Below are 11,698 nucleotides of genomic sequence, written 5' to 3'. Positions count from 1 at the left end.
CCATGAGAATTTGTGAAATTCTCAAAAATCCTCTTTTCTTACAAAAATATCTTTAATCATTTGTCATTGTTCTAATGACAGACACCTGAAATTCTATTTTAAAATTCCTTTCCCTGGGGCGCCTGAGTGGCTCAGTCGTTAAGCGTCTGCCTTCGGCTCAGGGCGTGATCCTGGAGTTCTGGGATCGAGCCCCACATCGGGCTCCTGTGCTGGGAGCCTGCTTCTTCCTCTCCTACTCTCCCTGTTTGTGTTCCCTCTCTCACTGGCTGTCTCTCTGTCAAATAAATAAATAAAATCTTAAAAAAAAATAAATAAAATTCCTTTCCCTGTAATATACTTCCCCCCCCAAATGCAAATACCATCAAGGAAAGGGGAACATACTAAGCATTTCTAAGCTGGTCACACTGCGGTGTAGACTAGTTTATCCACCCTTCCCAACAGGAAACCTTGCTGACTTCTTGTTTTTAACGGGTGGAGGAGGGAGCAGAGGGTCCCGGACAAGGGCACAGCGTGCACAGGGCAGCGCCAGGTCATGGGCCCTGCCTGGGGCAAGGACAAGAGTGGTTCATAAGAGGAAGGTGCACTGCAAAGGAAGAGAGGTGGGAAGTAGTAACTAAAGTAAGGTTGGAGCAGACCCCGGAAGGGTTAGATGCGGACCAGACCCCAAGACATCTATGGACTGATAAAATCACCAGCTTCAGCTACGTGACGTGTCCCGGGTTCCAAGAGGCAAATAATTTGCAATAGATACATAGACAATGATAATTGTCCACTTTACTCCGGTTCCTGCTTCCCTTACCAATGAAGGCGTGTTGACCCATTTTATCGAACTGCTCCAAGACCCTTCCTGTTTCTCGAGCTCCTCTGACTCCTATCCCCTGCCTTCCTGGTATCACAATTCCTTTTTTGGACTCTACACCTTGATTTTCGCTCCAGAACCCTGGCCTGGCTCTGCTCTCCCAGCTTCAACTCCCCACTCCTCAAGGACGCAATGCTGAGTCTCTTTTCCCCAGCTTGACACATCACTTTGAGACATCTGCTCAATCTTGTGAGATCTAGTCAAGCCGGGCTGGCCCTACCCACCCCGTGCCGTGCACCTCCAGGTAGAGAGGAAATCATGTATTGATATATCATGGCCATAAATCCTGAGGTGGACTCCACCAGCACTCTTGAACAGAAGGCCATTAGCTAGATGTGCAATATGGTGCCACCTGGTGGCTCGGAACAATCTCAAGGCTCTCTCAAGATCACGGTCATCTTCCTATACAATATTCAGCTGTTTTGTGTTGAATATAATTACATACAGGAGAATCTGAGATTGATTGTAATGGTTCCACTGATATAGAGACATGCATGCATGTACGCACACACATTTTGAGATTCTTGTGGCTATCCCAGGATACCATGCTTCTAAGCATGTGTGGGCCTACATGTAGGTGCACTTTTTGCTTACGGGTTAGCCTCTGACAGTTGGGTGCAGGGAGAGGCTCCCACAGAGATCACAGGGTTGCTGGCTCCCAAGTGAAGAGGTAGCCAGCTGCTTATTGCCTTTCTAGATGCCCAGCAAGGTCAACTGAGCTCACATCCTCTCAGTCTTGTAACAGCAGGTAATTTGGGGGCCAGGGAATAAAACTTCTCTGCTGGCCTTCCTCTCTGGGGGCACCAGAGCCTCATCTTGGCTTGACCATTGCCACTGAAGAGCAAGCCACAAGAGGTGCCACTATACCAGTGGTTCTCAACCTGGCTGTACATGAGAATTCCCAGGAAGAGTTATTAAAAATCCCATCACCCGGGCTACACTCCAAACCATTTAGATCAGAATCTTTGGGAATGAAATCCAGGTCTTTTCTAAACTACCCAGATGATTCCAGTATGTGACCTCGGATGAGAACCACTACTCTAAAGAAAGCTGTGGTTCAAGTGACCACCGTCATTGCTAACATCATCATCATCATCTCCACCCTCGTTGTTGAACTTCTTGCCCAATCTTTTCCCAAAGCTACATATTTTGACATAATAGAAAAATCACTTGGCTGGGAATAAGGCAACTAGGGATTTTTAAGATCCCATCGCTAACTAGCTGTGTGATCTTAACTAATACCACAATTACTAATGTTACCGATGGTGATGATGACGACGACGACGACATAACAGCTTCTATTTATTGCACGCTTGCTGTGTGCCAGAAACTGTGCTAAGAGCTTAACATAGTTTATTTCACTTACTCATTGCAACCACCCAGTAAAGTAAAGCATTAGTTTACAGCAGAAGAGACTGAGGTCCAGGGAGGTAAAGTCAATTGTCCAAGATCATAGAATAAGTAGCAGGAACAAGATTTAAATTCAAGCTGTCAGACCTAGAAGCCCGTCTTCTTAACTACTCTTCAATACCACCTCTCTCAATAACTTGCCCTGATTGTAGAACTAGTGATGGAGAGAATACAAGATTCCCTTCCATGTCTGCCCAACTTCAAAGCTCACCCTAGGAAGTTGTGTTGCCCTTGTCATCGCCATAAAAGTTAAGTCAGGTTGGTATCTCTCCTCCTGACCTATTCACTTTCCAGAAAGAAACCTGGAGGACCACGAAAAAAATTTTCATGGCTAGAAGGATTTAAACAATCTAATCCAGTGAAAAGGCTCTCTGCGTTGAACTGCAATTCAAGGGACGAGCAAGTGAGTCCTCTATTTAAATGTTCAGGGATTTCCATTTGTAAGAAGAAAAACACAATTCATAGGTAAGATTTAAGACCAGAAACTGCAGGTTTGCAGGCTGGTAAATTTTTCTCGCACTATATTCCATATGGCCATAGCAAATGGAGTCTCTGATTTCCTCCATTTCTTTAGAGACCATAAAAAAGTATACATTTGCAAAATCAATGTGTGTTTCCTTTTCTGCCATTTCATATGATACACAAACACAAGCCCCATCCCATAATAGAAATTACTTTGTGCTTCTAGATCGCCCCAGAAATATGTACATAGCAACGTCTAAATTCATCAGACAGTTTAATTTCAAAGCGTGCTGGTGTCCTGGACTAGAATCTCACGGGAATGCACATTGAGATGGCTCCTGCGAAGCTTCGAGGACATCTAAGGCAATGTCTGAAATTGATTAGAGCAATATATTCCAGGAGAAACGTTCTGCATGACCTTCCTGGAGGAGACTGTCATCACACTGGGATGAGAACTGTGAGCCCACGGTAACTCACACCTGACAGCAGGACCTGGTAGGCAGGAATGGCCAAGAGGCCCACAGTCATTCCAGTGGTATGTGACCAAGTGATACAACCAGGTGAAGAAAGCGCTTTCAAAGGCTGTATGCCTAGGAAATTGCGTGAGACTTGTTCTAAGCAGGGCAGAGGGAGAGAAGAGGTAGGAGGGGCTCCCTCTGGAGATTTAGCCTCTCAGGGTCCTGGACCGATCAGCCATTCCTAATGTGAAAAGTGTGAAACAGCACTAGACGGGAGGAGAGCGGGAGTGGGTAGGAAAACACGAGAGAGAAAGAGACGTCGGTTACCTTCGGGTGTTTGACTAGCCCTCGCAGGTAGAAAGGTCGCCTAAAGTAGTCAAAAAGAAACGTTCGATCTGTGCTCCATTTTAGCCAAGTCGCAAACTCGGGCTCTATGATTTATTCGTGTGCTCATTTACACATTCAACAAACACCAGTCCCTGTTTTGGAGATAGAGTGGTACACAAAAGACCCGGTCCTGGGACGTTTACAACCTAATGAGGGAGATAAACAGTAAACCAATTAACCAGATAGACATACAGTGTCGGGGGGTGACAGGCATCCACGTGGAGACAAATGAAGAGGAGGGTTCAGAGTGTGGGGACCAGCCGGGCGTGCATTCTGAGGACACCAATTCTGAGCAGAGTCCTGAACCAAATGAGCGAGTGAGCCCTGTTCTCGCAGCCAGAGCCCCCGGCGCCGAGGGAACCGTGAGAGCAGCAGCCTTGAGAGGAGTGCGTGCTCAGCGTGTGGACGAACACGCAAAATAGGGAAGCCAATCCCTGCAGGCAGGACTTCACGCGACCGGTCCAGAAAGCCGCTGCGTCCCCTGGATCTGAGAGCCGGCCTCGGCTGACAACTTCCTACTACCCCATCGGTACCATATTGCGCAACAACGTAGATATACTATCTATTTGCTGTATGGATATATTATCCACAGTACAAATATACAGAGAGCACATATGGTATAGAATGCCGTGTGTTCATTAAAAAAGTACGAGCCTTGTTTTGTATTGAATGCAAGCTTAAAGTAACTGAATAAAATTTTGAATTTAAAAGTTCAATAAAAAGGGGCGCCTGAGTGGCACTGCGGTTAAGCGTCTGCCTTCGGCTCAGGGCGTGATCCTGGCGTTATGGGATCGAGCCCCACATCAGGCTCCTCTGCTATGAGCCTGCTTCTTCCTCTCCCACTCCCCCTGCTTGTGTTCCCTCTCTCGCTGGCTGTCTCTATCTCTGTCGAATAAATAAATAAAATCTTAAAAAAAAAAAAAAAAAGAAAAGTTCAATAAAAAGATAAAAAGCTATTAATATGATATACCTATACTTGCTCAATAACTTTTAATGTCATTTACTTCAATAAATTGTAATGTATAAAATCAGACGTCAATTGGTGACTTCTATAAATATATCATAATTAGAGCAATGTAATCAAAAATTTTAAAAAATTCCTCAATTTATTTGATATTCATGAAAATTATTTTCCAGCAAGAGAAACAATTGGGAAATTAATTTTTTAAAGATGTTATTTAGTTTGTTTATTTTAGAGAGAGGGAGAGTGAGAACAGGGGGAAGAGCAGAGGGGGAAAGAATCCAAAATAATTTTTTTTAGAATTTTTAAAAATATTTTATTTGTTTGAGAGAGAGAGTGCACAAGCAGGGGGAGCAGCTGGGAGAGAGAGGGAGAAGCAGGCTCCCTGCCGGGAGCCCTATGGAGGGCTCAATCCCAGAACCCTGGGATCATGACCGGAAGAGAAGGCAAGATGCTTAACTGACTGAGCCCCACAGGCACCTCATGGCGGAGGGGGGGAGTCTTAAGCAGACTCTGTGAGCTGAGTGTGGAGCCTGATATGGGACTCGATCCCATGACACTGAGATCATGACCTGAGCCAAAATCAAAGGGTCAGACCCTTAAACGACTGGCACCCCAGGGAAATTAAATTAATGTTTTAAAAATTATTTTTAAAACTTACTTTTCATTTTAGTTCAGTCTGAGAAAATAATTTTTGCTTTAACTAGTGGATTGGTTTAACTATCAAATTCATTTGATATTGTGGACATCTTTTTTCCAGCACTTGACATAATTATCGGTGGAATAACTTTTGTAGAGTTTAACAATAAACATTTTTATTCAACCCGTTATTTGTTAATTAACTATTTTTATTTAATTCTCAAAGACAGAGGCTCTGAGAAGCAAATACAAACAACATTCACAGAGCAGCTAATATTAACCACCTCTCAAGACAGGACTCCAAGATTTTACAGTCGAGAGAAAGACCTCTGATCGCACCCATTCACCATAGTTTTGTAGCATTTTGTGTATTTTCCACGAACTCAATGTCCATGGTGAAATTATTGATAATGGCAAAATTGAGGCTAAGACAATGGGAGGAGGTGGCTAACAGGGCTGCAGGAAAAGGTCACTGGCAGCGATGAGGTCAGGGGCTTGAGGTCGGAGTGTTGGGGAATTATCTGTGCGGATGCAGAAGCCTCCAAATATGGTGACAGGAGTGAAGACTCACCAGCTTCGGAGCTGCTCTGAGCCACTTTCTGCCTTAGTGTTTGTGATTCCTGTGATGTTCAGTCGTCTCCATTAGAGGAATCCTCATTTCTGGAACTGCACAGAGAGAGTTTCCACTCCTTGTAGCTCTAAGGCCACAATCAGAGTTCACCAGGAGTTCCTCCTATTTTCTATTTAAAAAATCAAGTTTCTATTTTATTTCCACTGAACTAGAATGAAAGACCTTGGGAGCTAGTATGAGAGAGGAGATGAGGTTGGGTCCTGGGGTGGGTAAGAAGAGGGAAGACTACACATACTTTGGTTGGTTTATTTTTGACAGTAGACTGGCCAGGTTGCTCTAAAATGGCCCTGGACTCTGCTGTTACAAGATACATGAAATCTCCTTCTTTGCACACTCTAGCCGCAGTGGGTGTAGACCACGCTCTACACATGCAGGCCAGCCCCGCCGTGCTTTGTAAATTCAACTCTTAAACTTTGATCCACGTCCCAGATTCCTAAGCATCATCTTTAGCAGAGAAATGACAAAAATTTCCGGTCAGATCATGTATTTTACTGGACTTTCTTGACTCAGGGACATGATTTATGGTGAGTTAAAACTCAGTTGAATCACCTAGAAAGATTTATTTTTGAAAGAAAGAAAGGAAGAAAGAGAGAGAAAGAAAGAAAGAAAGAAAGAAAGAAAGAAAGAAAGAAGGAGGGAGGAAGGAAGACAAAGAAAGAGGGGAGAGAGGGAGGAAGAGAAAGAATATCAGGAGGGAGGGAGGGAGGAAGGAAGGAAGGAAAAAAAGAAGGGAAGAAGGAAGGAAGAAGGAAGGAAGGAAAGAAGGAAGGAAGGAAGGACAGACAGGGGACAGGGAAGGGAACAAATGAAAAAATATACACAATGACATCCTTGGACAGATCCTGCTTTATTAAAACTCATTGGCCCATCATTGAAAGTGACTGAAAATTTCAACAGCTCCTAAGTTCGGGCTGCCTTCAATAGAACGTAACTCGCAGGGAGACACAGCTGTAGCTGTCCTTCTAAAATGAAGAAAAATCATTCTCAGGAATGAGTCCCTAAAACGTGTTTAATATGTGGCAGATGTGCCCCACAAGCTAGACTATCATCAGAACGCTGGGCTTTTCCTTGTTTCTCTGCAGGAAAACCATGTAACCCGAATGGATTTATCAGGCGTATTATCACGAATGTTCTCTAGATGCTGCAGTGTCCCTGCGGACTGGCCCAGAGAACTTGAAACAGCTGCTGCCTGACAACGAGAACACACGGAACAGATGAACGAGGCCAGCACATCACAAGAAAGAAACAAAATCCTAAGGGAATCCCCACTCGCCCCCACCCCGTCGTGCTCATCAAAAGGCCCTTGGCATGTGGAATTCTTACTTCCCACCCCAGTGACAGCACCAGCATTCGGGAGACGTATGAGAACCCGCGGCCCCTGTGGAATTGTCTGCCTCTTCCTCACCGAGGAGCTATGAGGCGATTCTGGACACAAGCCAGAAAGCTTGCCTACGGACTTTACTCCTCAGACCAGCCTGCTGGGACCTACAGCTCTACGAGCCACGGCACCCCCAGCACCAGCCCAGTGCGGACCCAGACATGAGGAGGTTTGGTTTGTTATTTCCAGAATGTCTGCTTAATGCCGCACCGTGTGTGTGTGTGTGTGTGTGTGTGTGTGTGTGAGAGAGAGAGAGAGAGAGAGAGAGAGAGAGAGAGAGAGTTCTTTTAGGTCCCGAGACTTTCTACGGAGAAGGGAAGGAAGACAAGAAAACTAACCTCATTTCCTGAGTGAGAAACTGAGACACGAAACTAGAAATTTCTATCTGTGATTATCAGAAGAAAGCTAGCACTTGGAGAGTTCCTTACAGATGCAAACTGTCTTATTCATCTTTGAATCCTCAGTGCTTTGAGGACTCAGAACCAGTATATGACTTGAATGCAAGTTTCACGTTCGAGGAAGGCTTGTTGGCAGGAAATGTGTTCTACCTGCGATACTCCGGGCACATACATGATCTTCTGTGATCCTGGAAACTCTTCTGATCAATAGATGTCATTGCCCCCATTTCCCAGATAGGAAAACGAACTCTGAGAGGGTCAATGACTTTGTCAAGGTCCCACAGAGCTCATAACGCAGTGTGGGAAATCAAGTCCCGGCTCCCCATTGGGCCGTCGCTGCCTCCTTTTCAATTGCAGATTAGCGGCCTCACCACCAGCCTGCTTCCTGCAGACCTTGATGACCGTGCCAGTCTCCTCCTCTTCCAACCAGAACATGAATTGCATGAGGCCCGGGACCTCTCTTAGGTCAGACTTTCAGAAGAAAACACTCTACCCTGGGCCGCTGTCTTATTTTTTTATCCTGTCTTGCTCAAGGCGTGGCCCACTGTAGGTAATAATGAAAGTAAGAAAAACTGAGTAAATCAATAAGCAACTTGGTTGTCAGTCTAAACTACACAGAAACCAAACCCTTGCTATGAACCGTGTTCAGGAGCTCCATGTGCATTGTTTAATGACTCTGTGAGTCTTGCCATTTAATGATTTCTCAGTGATTTATTCCTCCATTCCTCCCACAATGTGCTATTACGTAGCCATGACTATAAGGAAGCAGACTCTCTTTTGGGCCCTCGTCCTCTTCTCCAGCCCCGTCTTTCCGACTGGCTGCCACCTACTTTGTCATTTTAGATGCCCCAAAGGACCTGTAGCCCTCCACCCCCCCCCACCCCCAACACCATTATCCTATCTCCTGCCTCTTTACCTTTGCTTACACTTGCCCTGGATTCTTTCTCCCCACTCCCCACTCTGCCATCCTGCCCCAACCCCTAATTGTATCTTAGAACTCAATTTAGATGCCACGTTTTTTTGTGTTTTTTTTGTTTTTGTTTTTTTTGTTTGGTTTTTTTGGAGGCCTTCTAGGATTTCCTCCCAGGCTGGCAGACCTTTATCTGGAGCTTCTGCAAACCTCCTGAGCACCACGTTTCCACCTCCCACCAGGCTGTGAGTTTGTCAAGGACAAAAATTGTGTCATTCATCTTTGTGTTGCCATTTCCATGGGAACTTAGAAAAGGGGGAAAAAAGAGGAAGAGAGAGGTTTTCCGTAGATGGTGAGGTTGGAACAGCAAACGTAAGGAAAGAGGGTAGCGGTTCCCAAAATTGGAGGGCAGCTTAATGAAAGACTAGGTTGGAACATTTTTAAAATATCGAAGAAGAGGATGTAATTACAATAGGACCAACAGAGGGGGAAACGCAGGAGAGAACAGAATGATCTTCTCGGTATTTGCTGCCCGTAGCAAGGGGACAGGCAGCAGCAGAAGCAATCTGATTCTCTAGGTACGTAGACAGTGCTGGGGTTTGTATTCTCACTGCTTAAGTGATGCTTACAGTATGTGCTGGACTTTTCTAAGCTTATATGGCTCGGCCAACTTTGCATAGTGCGCATATTCTGGAGAAATGAATATTTATGCTGTTAGTTGGACAAATACACAACTCGAAGTTTCTTTCCACAAAAGCTATCAAGCTGAAAGAAAAGTCGAACCCATGGTACAATGGGATTTGCTGAATGTTCATCCCAGGGCTGTGCCAATGTGGGGCCAGTAGGAAAGTCATTCTGTGTCTATTAGGTGGTTAAAAAGCAGTTGCATAAAATCATCACCAAGTATCATTTTCATAGGGCCCCAATTCACTCTCACCAAGTAATTCTAGAGTTAGGAATCTTTCCAAAGAATTCCTGCAGAGCTATACCGGGATAAAATCTGGCCCATTGTGAATATAAAGTGGCAATTTTATTTAAACAGTTGTAGCTCCTTGGGTCTCTTCTGGCTGACTCTAATATTGCTCCTTGTCTATACACCTTGGACACATTTTCACTTTCCTCTGAAAAGAGTTTTACTGCTTCATCATCTTCCTCCTGCCACCTCTCCCTTCTAGTGAGTGCTGTGTCGGGACAATGGAATAATTTGTACTTGGCAGTCTGTTGATGAACTTCATAGCAAAGTTATCACTAGTGACCCTCCATACGTGTCCCTGAATCTGGCACCTGACCAAGCCGCTTAACCTTGCTACGCCATTATTTTTCTAGCTGTACAACTCAGCTGATGGGTCCTAATCTCTCCAGTATCTCAGCTGCCAAGGGTTGCATGGCGTTCCTATGGTTTCTTTGCCAGCGTGAGTCATGACTTCCAGTTAAAAAGGCTGACTTCCAGTATTGTCCCATCTGTGTCACTTCTCCGGCAAACAGGGGCTAGTAAAATGGATGTGACCTGGAAAAGCTTTAGTGGTTTTTTGCAAGGTATTTCTAGTTTATGGCCACACAATGGAATTGACTGTGCATGGGCCAAAGAATCTCATCATCAGACTTAGCCGGCAGGATGGCTTTGAGCTTCACCCAATAATAGATTATGATTTAAGGTTTGATTCGAGGAAAGCATAGATTGATTGAGGCAGCCAAGAAGTAAGTTACTATGTAGAATGAGCCAGGCGTGGTGAAGGATGGTGGGCCTGGGTGGGTTGATTGGTTTTTTCCCCCAGTGGTGGGAATGTGCTAATCAAAGAGTAAAAAGTCAAATGCTTAGGGGCTATAGGAAAGAAGTTTCCATGGCAATAGGTGTTGACGGAGGTGTTTATGGGTGCCTGACAGTGTCTGAGCAAGGGCTCTGTCCTGGTTCCACTCTGCCTGCACTACTGCGCGTGGCCATGACTTTACGCTTTTCTCTACCAAACCCCGTGGCCAGAGTAAAGGACCAAACCCGCCTCCGTGGGAGTGAATGATACCCGTGGTAGGACACAACCATCAGCTGCATTGGCCCGAATTTGCACCCTTCCCTAAAATCTACCTTAAAAATTCCCAAGTTATCAGTTTTCCTTCCCTTTGCAACCCAGTGTCTTGAAACAGAAACCCATCTTTGCTGCCTTATTTTTTTTTAACCCCACTTTGTCCCCTCTCCAGTTAATCTTCAGTGCCTTTCACATTGAAGATCCAATTGCATGATGGCTCCAAGGGCTTTTCTGGCTCCTGAGTTCATTTCTACACTCTGATGAGATATATTGCAATGAGAAAAGTAGCTAACCCCTTATTGGAAATCTAATATATGCCTGGCATTGTAGCTAAAAGCTTAATAACTCATTTTGTTCTCACAGCAGTTTGAAATTGATGCAATCATTAGCCCAGTTTACAGGTGAACAAAATAAAGCCCAGAGAGGTTTAGTAACCAGCTCAAAGTCAGGTGCTCAGGGTGGAAGAGGAAATTGGACCTAGAGCCACCTGATTCACCTGGAGCGATCAATGCCTGCTGCTTCTCATAACTTTCCCGGAGGCCCATTTAAGCGAGCCCTTCCTCCTCCGCATCTCTTAACAGGACGGCCTAGTGCAAGAGGACACGTGGTCATCCCCTGAAACAATGTCCCTTTCCTTATATTTCCTTATAGTTCTTGGTGTAGACAGAGGCCTGCTGACCAGCCTCCCAGCTGGAGGCCAAAATCACGTAGGAACGCAACTGTGGTCTAGAAGAGCAAGCCCCGTGTTTCTGGAAGACCCACCAGCAGCACTCCCGTGACAAGACATGGCCTATGTATATTGTGTCATGTTGGCAAAGACCCTCTTCAGACAGAGGAGAGGAAGGGTATCTTTGAATTAATTTCAGCAAATTCCTATATTTTTTTATCCCTCCTTGTCTGCTCTCCATCTTCAACATCAGTGACTATGTGATCCAATCACATTCCTGTTCCAAGGGTGTTCCTGACTCCCGTAGGTCTGCTCTCTGTGGTGACCCCGTGCCCTACACACACCGCACACCACCGAACTCTCCTTCAGTGGGGCTCCACCACACCCTGTGCAGACTTCCAGGTCAAATGTTTGCTTGTTTACATTTTTTGATTTGAGTGTAGTTGACACACAACGTGACATTAGTTTCAGGTGTGCGACATAGTGATTCAACAAGTGTATACCTTATGTTCACATA

This window comes from Ursus americanus, chromosome 9 (assembly GCF_024610735.1).
Source record: "Ursus americanus isolate L20-20 chromosome 9, mUrsAme1.1.p, whole genome shotgun sequence".
Lineage (NCBI taxonomy): Eukaryota > Metazoa > Chordata > Mammalia > Carnivora > Ursidae > Ursus > Ursus americanus.
The sequence above is the reverse complement of the archived record's forward strand: the minus strand, read 5'-3'. Positions refer to the sequence as shown.